Here is a 12,088-nt window from a genome sequence, read left to right as displayed (position 1 = left end):
CATTATGACTTAGAGAACCAGGTATCTTTGCTTTCGCCGTACATAATAGAAATCTTCGCTACAGAGCCTCTTGAAACACAGGACAATTCAGCTACCTTTGTTGCGAAAGCACCCACCATATGAGCATCAGTAATTTGCGCACGTTCGAACGTACTTTGCTCGGAGATCATGCACTTTCAGCTACACAGAACACTGTTCTGGCCACGACTGACACAACGTACTTGGGAAGTCGCACAGGCGTCGTTCGTTGTCAACTCTTGTCTAGCATCTGCATTTAAGTTCAAGCATACATTTTCCGCGCTGTTCCCACATTTTTGTCCTACACCTGTACTTTTTAAATGCCTTGTGTAGCTTTATTTTTGAGACACCCTGTACAGCTTAACTTATGTAACAATCTGTTTTTCTTAACTTTCGAAACATCCTGTAAACTTTCGGAACATCCTGTAAACTTTTGGAACATTCTGTAAACTTTCGAAACATCCTGTAAACTTTCGGAACATCCTGTAAACCTTCGAAACATTCTGTAAACTTTTGAAACATCCTATATTCTTAACTTCTGAAGCATCCTATGTTGCATATCTTCTGAAACAAGGGGAAAAACAGTGGAACATTGAACATTTTAGAGAAACTATATGGTTTAGAAACACAATTCCTTGGGTCCCTATACGTTTAATGTAATCCTGGTTCCCTAAACCTCTGCTATACGCCTGGGTCAGTAAACTTTGGAAACGGCCTGTATACAGTCCACGACATTTACCGGCACAGTGTACGGCGTCTCTGACCTGCAAGTGGTTAGCTGGTCGGCTGGAGACAAACGCAGCTGTTGGCAGCACTGCGCACTGTGCGCTGTAGCGGCAGGTGGCCGGCGGCTGCGGCAACAGCTGGCAAACACCTCTACTGCGCCCCGCCCTGCACGGCGACAGGAATTCTGCGCCGCTGTGACAAGGGCAGGGCAACGCGCCGGCTGGCCGTGGCAGGTGCGAGATGGGTTTGGCGGCTGTGACGGGCTGTTTGGGCGCCGGAGGTCCGAACTGAAGGGCCAGCGCGTCGGACGTCGGGAGGGAGGGGAGGTGTCGACGCTTGCAGCTGGCAGCCGTGAAAGGGCGGGTGTGGTGCCCGAGGAGCCGCACCACTCCACAGGCAGGCAGGAAGGAAGAAATCTCACCACTCTGCCAACCTATACAATGTCACTTGTTGTACATGTCGCATTACAAGGACAAGGAGAGGACTTCCAGCTCAACTGCTCAAGGTCCTTGTGTAGATCAGCTTTTGAAACACTGTATTTAACTTTTGAAACACTGTATGTAACTTAGTTTTTGAAACGACCTGTGTAGCCTAACATCCAACAAGTCCTGTGAAAGGAAAGCTTAGCTCTCCTGGACACTCTTATCCTTTTGCATCACCGCTGTTTGTCTAATGGTACTCTGAAAAAATTCCGCTCCTGAAATGCTACCTCTGCAAAAAGTGTCTAAATTACGGAACTGTTTCTTCCTTTTTTCTGCCAGCATGGGAAAGGGGGTGTGTGTGGAGAGTTATGCAGTCTTATAAACTGTTTTGGTGCTGCTCTTTGGTTTGAAAGTGTGTTTAGAGTTGTCGGATGTCGATAAGTGCTGCCTCTTATCAAACACTGGATGAGTGCAGTCACGGGCAACTTGCACTTCGTCGTAATGGTCCATTCCCCTCAATCGACGTATACGATTTTTTGTGGAAAGCCGGCCCGTGTTGCCGAGCGGTTCTAGGCGCTTCAGTCTGGAACCGCGCAATCACTACGGTCTCAGGTTCGAATCCTGCTCCGGGCATGGATGTGTGTGATGTCCTTAGGTTTAAGTAGGTCTAAGTTCTAGGGGACTGATGACCTCAGATGTTAAGTCCCCTAGTGCTCAGAGCCATTTGAAGCATTTTTGTGGAAAACGAATGAAGCAATCAACTTAAATCATTTTGCACATTATTTATTGAAGCTTGTACAACATTTTCTGATTCCTTTAAAGAAGTTCAGTCATCGTTAGGCTCACCCTTCCGAGGAATTATGGTTGCTCTGTCCAAAATGAGCTGCGTACGCGATGGAAGTCCTGAGATACAGTGTATTTGAAGCTGACGAAATGGCCTGTGGCACCGCTAATGATGATACCTTTCTGAAATTTGCCTCGGTTACTCCTTGGGCATCTCCACAAGAATTAACTTTCTAATTTTCCTTTACTTTAATTTATTCATTAAGTATTGCCAAAAATGTGACCAAAATCACACGGTAAAACTACACCTTTGTTTCAATCGGCCGCTATCATATTATTTTGTCAGATTTATATATAAAAAAACGGTATTACTACGTTCACAGTATCGTATACGTTAAGAAAATTATTTGTTTCTGATTTCAGAAGAGAGATGAAGACCGGAGGAATTCCGCCATGGATACACCTCATTCGGACAGAGAGAATTTAACTGCTCGAATAGGGGTCTTAATGGTAACTCAGTTTCTTTAAAAATCCGGAAAATCATGTCCAAGAACCTATCAGCAATGTGAAAAAACGTTGACGTTGATTACTTCATAAGTTAAAATCGTAAAATCGTAAAATCGCTCGTATTAAACGTTGACTTTAGAGAATTGAGTCGCATCCCACTGCTTATGACGTATCTCTTAAAATATGTGTAATTGTCCAGGTGCATTCATTGGTATATGTTGGTACTGTCTGCAAACTGTGTTGCTAGTAGGGTTTGTAATAAAGAAGTATTAAAGCAAAACGTCAGTTTTATTGTATGATGCGCGCAAATGTACTAAGCTGCGACATCGTCGCGAAAAAACACAGTTTCCTTCAATTTACGTCTGTGGTCACAGTCTTGTTGTTAAACAGAAAGATTGTGACCATAGACGTAAGTTAAAGGAAACTTGCTTTTACTTTTCGTCATTTTGTGTGCGGGTAGGGGTGGGGGGTTAGCGAGAAAGTGTTTTGCAAACGTTTGAAATTATGTGTTAACTTTGTTGGCAGGCCTTGAGTGCTTTCATTCTTAAACAGTGTGTAACACCATGGCTCTAATGCTGTACGGATTTATTTTGCGTTTTGCTTTAGTTTAATGTTATAACATTGAGTATCTGTAAATGTGTTTGTTTGAATCGATAACATAAAATTGTATACTCCTTTCTTTGTAAAAACTTTGATGTCATGGTTTGGTTCTATGTAAAGTAGTGTATCTGTCATTTAAATTCTTTGTCCCATTTGGAGGGAACAAAACTTACTGTATATAATTGTAATTTTGTGTGAATAATTTTTAGTAGAAATGTCAATATGTGCAAATGTTCTGTTTTGTTTAAAATGTGTTTGTTCTCTGTTATGTAAACTGCTGGCCTTCACTTAGGATTTTTAGTTAGTTTGTATGTAAAAGGTGTAGTGGCTTTCCTCGGGAACAGAACTGTGTAGCGCGCGCAAATTGTGGTTGGCCTAGGTAGAAAAGGTGGAAACAAGAGTCAGTCGGGGACGAGCTACGAGTCGGGGACGAGCTACCAAACTGCGCACTGCCATGTAAAAGATACATATTGTGCTGGTTCCGAGAGAGGTTTTTTCTGCTACTTTCCAATGCCTCGGATGGATGGATAAATAGCTGGAACTATTCTGGAATTTGTATCTATCATCGCCACCAAGAAATGACAGAGTCCAGCAATTCTACCTGCAATTCCACCTACCAACATGCAGTTGCCACCACATTGCGCAATAATTGCATCGGAATGCTACAATGATGTACAGTGAAGGATCAGCTTAATGGATGTGCTAATGTGTTCAAATATAAGGTAATTTATATCTGAATTTATGTACCTACCTTGATTTTTTTCCTCATCATAACACCTCTCAGGTTCCTCTCCGTTTGAACTTAAGTGACATCCGAGTGTCCTTACTGAAAGAACATTAAAGCCCAGTGTTTTGCTAATTGATGCCTCTTGAACATAGTAAAAAGAAAGTTAAAGTTAATGTGGCTTGCTGAAAATAATTTTCCTAGTAAAACTGCTTATTAATGTGTTGTTGCCAACTTCAAAAGTAAAAGTTCTTAAGACTGAGGCTTATAAAGTTTTGCTTAGTAAATGATCACATTGCTGCCTGATGTAAATCGCAGAAGGTGAGTCAGTATCTTGCAAATTTGTCAACATTGTGTCTCACTGTAGTAAAAGTCGTGAATTGCATTTATGGAAGGTTATATACTCGTTTGCTAAGTGTTTGTCTCTCTTGTGCATTGTGTTAATGCTCGATAACAAGTAACGGAAAGACCACTAATTATAAAAACCATAATTTCTTTATTCAAATGATAGTGAGAAGCAACCTGTTAGTGCATTCCAATTAACTTTCATTTTTAAATAGTAAAGTATTTAACTGAGAGAGACTTAACCTATGTGCAATTAATGATCCTGCAGTGAATAGTAATAATAACGTTATAAAGACCATTCAGTATGAATAAGCACTGAAAGTAATAGTGTGTTTCGTTATTTGTTATATTTATGCAAATAGTTTGTGCTGCTCTAGCTGTTCGTCCCAACCTTAACGTTAACATATGCAGGTGTCAGAGTTCATTGCACTCGCGTGTGACCACGTCTAGGTTGTGTTTGTCCGTTTAAGTTACGCATACCTACTTTCTTAAACGAGAATGTTAATCATTCTCTTGCCTAGTTAGGCTGGCGACCGTTTTCTTTATCAGTTAAACAGTGCAGATAGGCAAAATTTTGTTTCTTACTGTTCAAATACACTCCTGGAAATGGAAAAAAGAACACATTGACACCGGTGTGTCAGACCCACCATACTTGCTCCGGACACTGCGAGAGGGCTGTACAAGCAATGATCACACGCACGCCACAGCGGACACACCAGGAACCGCGGTGTTGGCCGTCGAATGGCGCTAGCTGCGCAGCATTTGTGCACCGCCGCCGTCAGTGTCAGCCAGTTTGCCGTGGCATACGGAGCTCCATCGCAGTCTTTAACACTGGTAGCATGCCGCGACAGCGTGGACGTGAACCGTATGTGCAGTTGACGGACTTTGAGCGAGGGCGTATAGTGGGCATGCTGGAGGCCGGGTGGACGTACCGCCGAATTGCTCAACACGTGGGGCGTGAGGTCTCCACAGTACATCGATGTTGTCGCCAGTGGTCGGCGGAAGGTGCACGTGCCCGTCGACCTGGGACCGGACCGCAGCGACTCACGGATGCACGCCAAGACCGTAGGATCCTACGCAGTGCCGTAGGGGACCGCACCGCCACTTCCCAGCAAATTAGGGACACTGTTGCTCCTGGGGTATCGGCGAGGACCATTCGCAACCGTCTCCATGAAGCTGGGCTACGGTCCCGCACACCGTTAGGCCGTCTTCCGCTCACGCCCCAACATCGTGCAGCCCGCCTCCAGTGGTGTCGCGACAGGCGTGAATGGAGGGACGAATGGAGACGTGTCGTCTTCAGCGATGAGAGTCGCTTCTGCCTTGGTGCCAATGATGGTCGTATGCGTGTTTGGCGCCGTGCAGGTGAGCGCCACAATCAGGACTGCATACGACCGAGGCACACAGGGCTAACACCCGGCATCATGGTGTGGGGAGCGATCTCCTACACTGGCCGTACACCACTGGTGATCGTCGAGGGGACACTGAATAGTGCACGGTACATCCAAACCGTCATCGAACCCATCGTTCTACCATTCCTAGACCGGCAAGGGAACTTGCTGTTCCAACAGGACAATGCACGTCCGCATGTATCCCGTGCCACCCAACGTGCTCTAGAAGGTGTAAGTCAACTACCCTGGCCAGCAAGATCTCCGGATCTGTCCCCCACTGAGCATGTTTGGGACTGGATGAAGTGTCGTCTCACGCGGTCTGCACGTCCAGCACGAACGCTGGTCCAACTGAGGCGCCAGGTGGAAATGGCATGGCAAGCCGTTCCACAGGACTACATCCAGCATCTCTACGATCGTCTCCATGGCAGAATAGCAGTCTGCATTGCTGCGAAAGGTGGATATACACTGTACTAGTGCCGACATTGTGCATGCTCTGTTGCCTGTGTCTATGTGCCTGTGGTTCTGTCAGTGTGATCATGTGATGTATCTGACCCCAGGAATGTGTCAACAAAGTTTCCCCTTCCTGGGACAATGAATTCACGGTGTTCTTATTTCAATTTCCAGGAGTGTATGTACGTAATTCTGACTTTCATTTCCGATAAGCCACCTCCGTTAGGAACAACACGGTCAACATAACAAAATTCCTCTCAGAGGGTAACACTGCTCTGTTGCTTTACACCATAATTGCTTTAACAAGATAGTTTTATTTCACGACCTGCCTAGAACTTTAAAGTTATGGTATAGCAGTAGCGGACGGTAGTGTTATAAGTGGACGATAATAGTCTGAGAAGTTTGCGCGCTGTGGCTTCCAAATTAGTAACCTGGTAATGCCTTCCCCTGTGGAAAGTAATCAATCACAGAAGTTCCTTTGCATTCCATGAAAGACTCGCCAAATATCTTTCAGACAAGTGAAATCAATGTCACCATCTTTGGAACACGGTCACTGTAGTATGACCACGACTGTGGTTACAGCTTTGTTTCCTGTCTAATGTTACAAACTGTCTTCTTCCAGCGGCCATCTCGCTGATGGATTTCTTAATGACAGATTTTATGTAATAGCTCGGATTCGATAACCACGCGTTGGTATAGCTTCGTGTGACTAAATGGAAAGGAATATAACGAGAAAGCACACGTTTCTAATGTGTATGGGAACGTCCATAACGTCCAAATCTCCTTTCCCCTCAGTCTTTGTCCCCTTCGCCCTCGTTTCCCCTCTCTGGGCATCACCTCTCCCCTCTCTGTCAATCTTCTCTTTCTCTCTCTCCTTCCCCTCCTGCCCCTCCCCCTCTTTCTGTCCATCACCTCTCTCTCGGAATCACCTTCTCCCCCTTCCTATGTCCATCTTCTCCTTTCCCCCATTTTCAATCTCCTCCTGCCCCCTTTCCCTGTGTATCTCCTCCTTTTCGCTTTCTATGCCCATTTCTTCCCGCCCCTCCGTCCATATCCTCTTCCACCCCCACCCCCTCTCTATGATCTTCAGCCTTGATTATTCTTACAGGTACTTGAGATTCTGTAGTAGTAGTAGTAGTAGTGGTGGTGGTGGTAGTAGTGGTAGTAGTAGTAGTAGTAGTATTCTAATCATAAACCACAGAGCCACAAACACAACTTTCCTCCTTACCAACAACGTTTCACTATGTAATCTGTATTTGCCCGAATGTTCATTCGAGTACTGTGTCAAGAACTTTCCGAGATTTTTGGTAATAACGTTTCCCCTTTATATTTACAATTTCTTCATGTATTAAAAGTTCAATTCCCGGCGGGGTCAGGGATTTTCTCTGACTCGTGATGACTGGGTGTTGTGTGCTGTCCTTATGTTAGTTAGGTTTAAGTAGTTCTAAGTTCTAGTGGACTGATGACCATAGATGTTAAGTCCCATAGTGCTCAGAGCCATTTGAACCATTTTTGAACCAGTCACCGAACTTCTGAGACGCACATATTAAAATAAGTACGTACCCCCCCTCCCCCCCCCCCCCCACACACACATATATATATATTCGAATCAAACGTTTATATCAAAATTTCGAAGCATGAAGAACTTTTGGAGATTTAAGATTTTGAACAAACGAACTTTTACATTGCCGTCTATATACATGTAAGATCCACATTTCTTGCGGACCCAGGCCATAAACTGTATAGTCGAATGAAATAATTTGACCCTCCCTGACTGTCTAGATATCGTTCACCGCACCTAAGAGTGATTAGGCACTGTCACAGCAACGACAACCGGCGATCTGGTAGTGTCTTCTTGAAAAATAACGTCACAGAGACCCTGAAGATTGGTTACAGATTTTGGCCTAAATACGTCAAAAATGTTATCGCCCTTGGCCAAATTACTAGCCTTGCGAACCATAGCTGATCATGGTGTGTATCTAGGGGCACCCTATACCATCACTCGCGGCTTCCAGGAGCATCGTGATGATGTATGAAAAACCGGGACTCGCCTCGAAAGATGTTTTGTGCCATTGCTGTGTGCAGCGTAGCTGTTGTCGTAGGGCAAACAGCAGTTGGAGTACCCCCCCCCCCCCTCCAACCATTTGGTGCCACGTCAAGGAAGCCGCAAAAACGGTCGCCGTGCTGACAGTCCGTGCTGTCTGTGTGGACACTTGCCTTGCTCCAAACAAGCCTATCTCCTGACTGGGGATATGACGTGACAAGCCATTTTAGTCTCACGTGATCGAGAGAACGATATTTCTAGCCCCTTGGCGCTAGGCGCGAGGGGCTGTTGAGATCCCATACGGCGTTGAATCCATAACATGATTTTGTCACGAGAAACTAACTTCCAACGGCGATGTACTGTTGCATTACTACCTGCATAAACATTTCTAACATATACATTAGATGACGTTGCTGCGACCAAAGTCGTGTAGTTACGTTGAGACGATAATTGAAGGCGTAGGTGGAATAAAGTTCTGATGCTCGGTTTAGTAAGACACAGTCTGATGGCGTGATGTCTTGCGTATTCGAATGCATCCCATGCTGGTAACAATAGTTCCATATGTACGCTACAAAAGATTTTCTTATACGTAAAATTTAGTCTTATTGTAACACATACCACGGAGGAATTATCAAAATGGGACGAAAATTGGTATATACGATGCAACTGTAAGGACAAATCGATGGTTACAATTTCAGAAAAATTGGATTATTTATTCAAGATAAAAAGCTTCACAAATTGGGCAAGTCAATAGGGTGTTGGTCCACATCTGGCCATTAATGCAATCTGTTATTCGGCTTGCAACTGGTTGGTAAAATTGTTGGAAGTCCTTTTGAGGCATCCAAAAGTGCTCCAAACGTTTACAGTTGGGCGAAGGTAGGAGTTGGGAAGAGTAAAGACAAGCAGTAAAAATTCTCGTAACGTGCGGGCGGGCATTATCTTGCTGAAATATAAGCCCAAGCTAGCTTGCCATGAACGGCATCGAAACGGGGCGTAGAATTTTGTCGACGTACCGCTGTGCTGTAAGGATGCCGTGGGTGACAACAAAGGGGTTGTGTATGAAAAGAAATGGTACCCCAGACCATCCTGCTTGTTGTGCCGTATGGCGGGTGGCTGTCAGCTCGGTATCCCACCAAGGCGTCTTCAGCCACGTCTTCGCTACTCATCGCGGTTGATTTCGAAGCGGGACTCATCACTGACGACAATTTTACTGCAGTCAAGGAGACATGAGACCGAAGACGTGTTTCGGGGCCGGCCGCTGTGGCCGAACGGTTCTAGGCGCTTCAGTCCAGAACCGCGTTGCTTCTACAGTCGCAGGTTCGAATCCTGCCTCGGGCATGGATGTGTGTGATGTCCTTAGGTTAGTTAGGTTTAAGTAGTTCTAACTCTAGGGGACTGATGACCTCAGTTGTTGAAAGGTGGCTACACTGAGCCACAGCGCCAGAGATCGCTAGAGAGCATTGTTCCGCCGCCTCCACTGGCAGTCATTATTGAGATGTGCTAGAAGTCAGTGCTTGTCCAGGACTCGTAGTAGTCAGTTCGTGTTCAGATGTGCTAGTAGGGAGTGCTTGCTGAGATGTGATACTGAAAAGTTCTTGTTGAGATGTGGTAATAGCGAGTCGGTGTGGAGATATATTGTAATGATTAGAGTGATTTTGGTCAATATATGAAGGTAACGAAACTTCATTTTTTTTCATTATTTCCATGTTTTAAATAACGCGTCATTACAGGTTCAGTCAACAAAGCATCTTGCTTGTGTTCTTGTATTAGAGTGTAATTCTGGTTTTCTTGAGTAATTATGGTATTTTTATTTTCTTTAATTAATTCAGTATAAATGATATTTAAAATTTCTTGTGTTATTGAAAAAGAACCGTGCCAGATGCGTACGTTGAGTCATACTTCCACACACAGAACAGTTACACTTGGGCTTTGGTTTCGTAGGTTTTATAGTTGCTGGGGACTTAATTAATTAATTGTGTTAATGAAAATTTCCATTTCATTCTTTGTTATTGTTCTATGCAGTCAGATAGCGTAATAATACTAGTCAGGGCCAACCGTTACGAGACTTCGTAAACGGACAGACAGCTACTAAAACAAAAAATTAAAATTATTTTCATTTCATTTAATTAAGCCCCCATGCACGTGGCGACCGCTGCTTCGGATCGTCCCTTGGAATTCTTCTGATTGTAAAAATAGTAGACAGTAGCATTGTTGTAGCAATTTGTAGTTTAGTAATTATAGTCTGTTTTGCATGTGTAGATTTGGTAATTGTCATTCTTATAATGGTATTTTTTTTCAGAATTTAATTTTGTTGTCTTGTATACGCGTTTGACAATTTAGTGCAATTATTTCAATTGTTCGATTAATCGTGTTTGAGGGAAACATTTCGTGTGAATGGTATTGTTGGAGATAAAGTGTCATTGTGTGTAATTTTCATATAGTGACGAGTTTTGTATGTTTTGTAAATGATTACGCGATCGATGAAAAAGGCAAAAATGATGGATAGTGAGAATGACGAAATTGTTAACATGGCGAACTCGCCAACAGAGGAAAACAGTATCATGAATAAAGAAGTGGAAAACAATTTAATAAGTCGGGAAAATAGTCCGGAACCATTTCAAAATTTTTCTCAATCAGAAAATTCACAGAATACGAGATTAACGATAGAAGATTCTGAAATAGTATCGAACACAGATAGCTTTACAGCCATGACGAAAGAAGTTGGTTTTGCGGGAAATGTTAGGGGCGAAAAGAATTTCGAACCGGCTATTATGGAGCAGTTGATGAGTGCGATATTAAATTTACGATCTGAATTAAAAACAGATAGGGGAACAATGGAGCAGTTTCGATCTGAATTAAAAACAGATAGGGGAACAATGGAGCAGTTTCGATCTGAATTAAAAACAGAAATAGGAACAACTGGTATGGGAACAATGGAAACACGGTTAGACTCACTGGGATCACAAATAGGAACAATCAAAACCGAGATGAGAACTTTGGGATCTGAATTAAAAACTGATATGGGAACAATGGAAACACAGTTCAGATCTGAATTAAAAACACAGATGGGGACAATGGAAACACGGTTAGACTCACGAATAGGGACATGTTTCAAAAATATGAAAGATGAATTAAAGAAAGAAATCAGAGAAGAAGTACAACCGATTTTGAATTCTCACAATAATAGATTAATTGCAGTAGAGATTAGACAAAGGGAACAGGATAGAGAACAGGAGGAGAGAGATCGCGTGATAGTACAGAAATTTTCAGAGTTAAATTTACAATGTGCACACGATAAGGAAGAAATATTTGAGAGAATCGCGGAATCCGTACCAAATGACAGAATAAATAACTTAACGCAACAGTGTGAACAGTTAACTACTAAATGTGACAATACCGAAACCCGAGTCGCGACACTTACGGAAGACGTAAATAAACAGAAAGAGCAATTAGGTGACTTATCGGAAAGAGTTGAGGAGATTTCAGATAAATTGACAAGTCTTAGTTTAAATGGGGATAGAGATTCAGATGATACAGCTCCATTACCATTTGCAGAAACTGAAGAGTACCAGAACATAAATAAGCATGTTGAAAATCAGGGAAAGTTTAATGAACGCGTTAAAAGGGAAGTAGAGGCATTACGAAAGCAAGTCAAACAAATCGAAGGTGAAATTGTAGGAAAAGACAGCAAAAGAAATTTAGAATCACAGGTAGCAGAGGGGTTTGAAGAAAGTAATTTGTTTCATTTACGGGATGCAACAAGAGAGCGCCAGGCGCGCGAACTTGACAATAATCGACATTCAAACTGGGACAGACGCGGTAGGTCTTTGTCGCCACGAGGCGAAAACTTTGACTATAAACACTTTTTGACTGTTCGGAAATTTAAGATCTTCCGCAATTCTAAAAATGACATACATCCATGTGCATGGTTAGATCAATTTATGTATGCACTCCCACCAAATTGGCCACTAAGTCACAAACTGGAATTTATGTGTGGATATTTAGAAAACGAACCGGCGACGCGGATGCGTGCACTCATTAGAGATTGTAATAATCTGAATGATTTTTATCATGCATTTCT

This window comes from Schistocerca nitens, chromosome 12 (assembly GCF_023898315.1).
Source record: "Schistocerca nitens isolate TAMUIC-IGC-003100 chromosome 12, iqSchNite1.1, whole genome shotgun sequence".
Classification (NCBI taxonomy): Eukaryota; Metazoa; Arthropoda; class Insecta; order Orthoptera; family Acrididae; genus Schistocerca; species Schistocerca nitens.
This window is presented reverse-complemented; position numbering follows the sequence as displayed.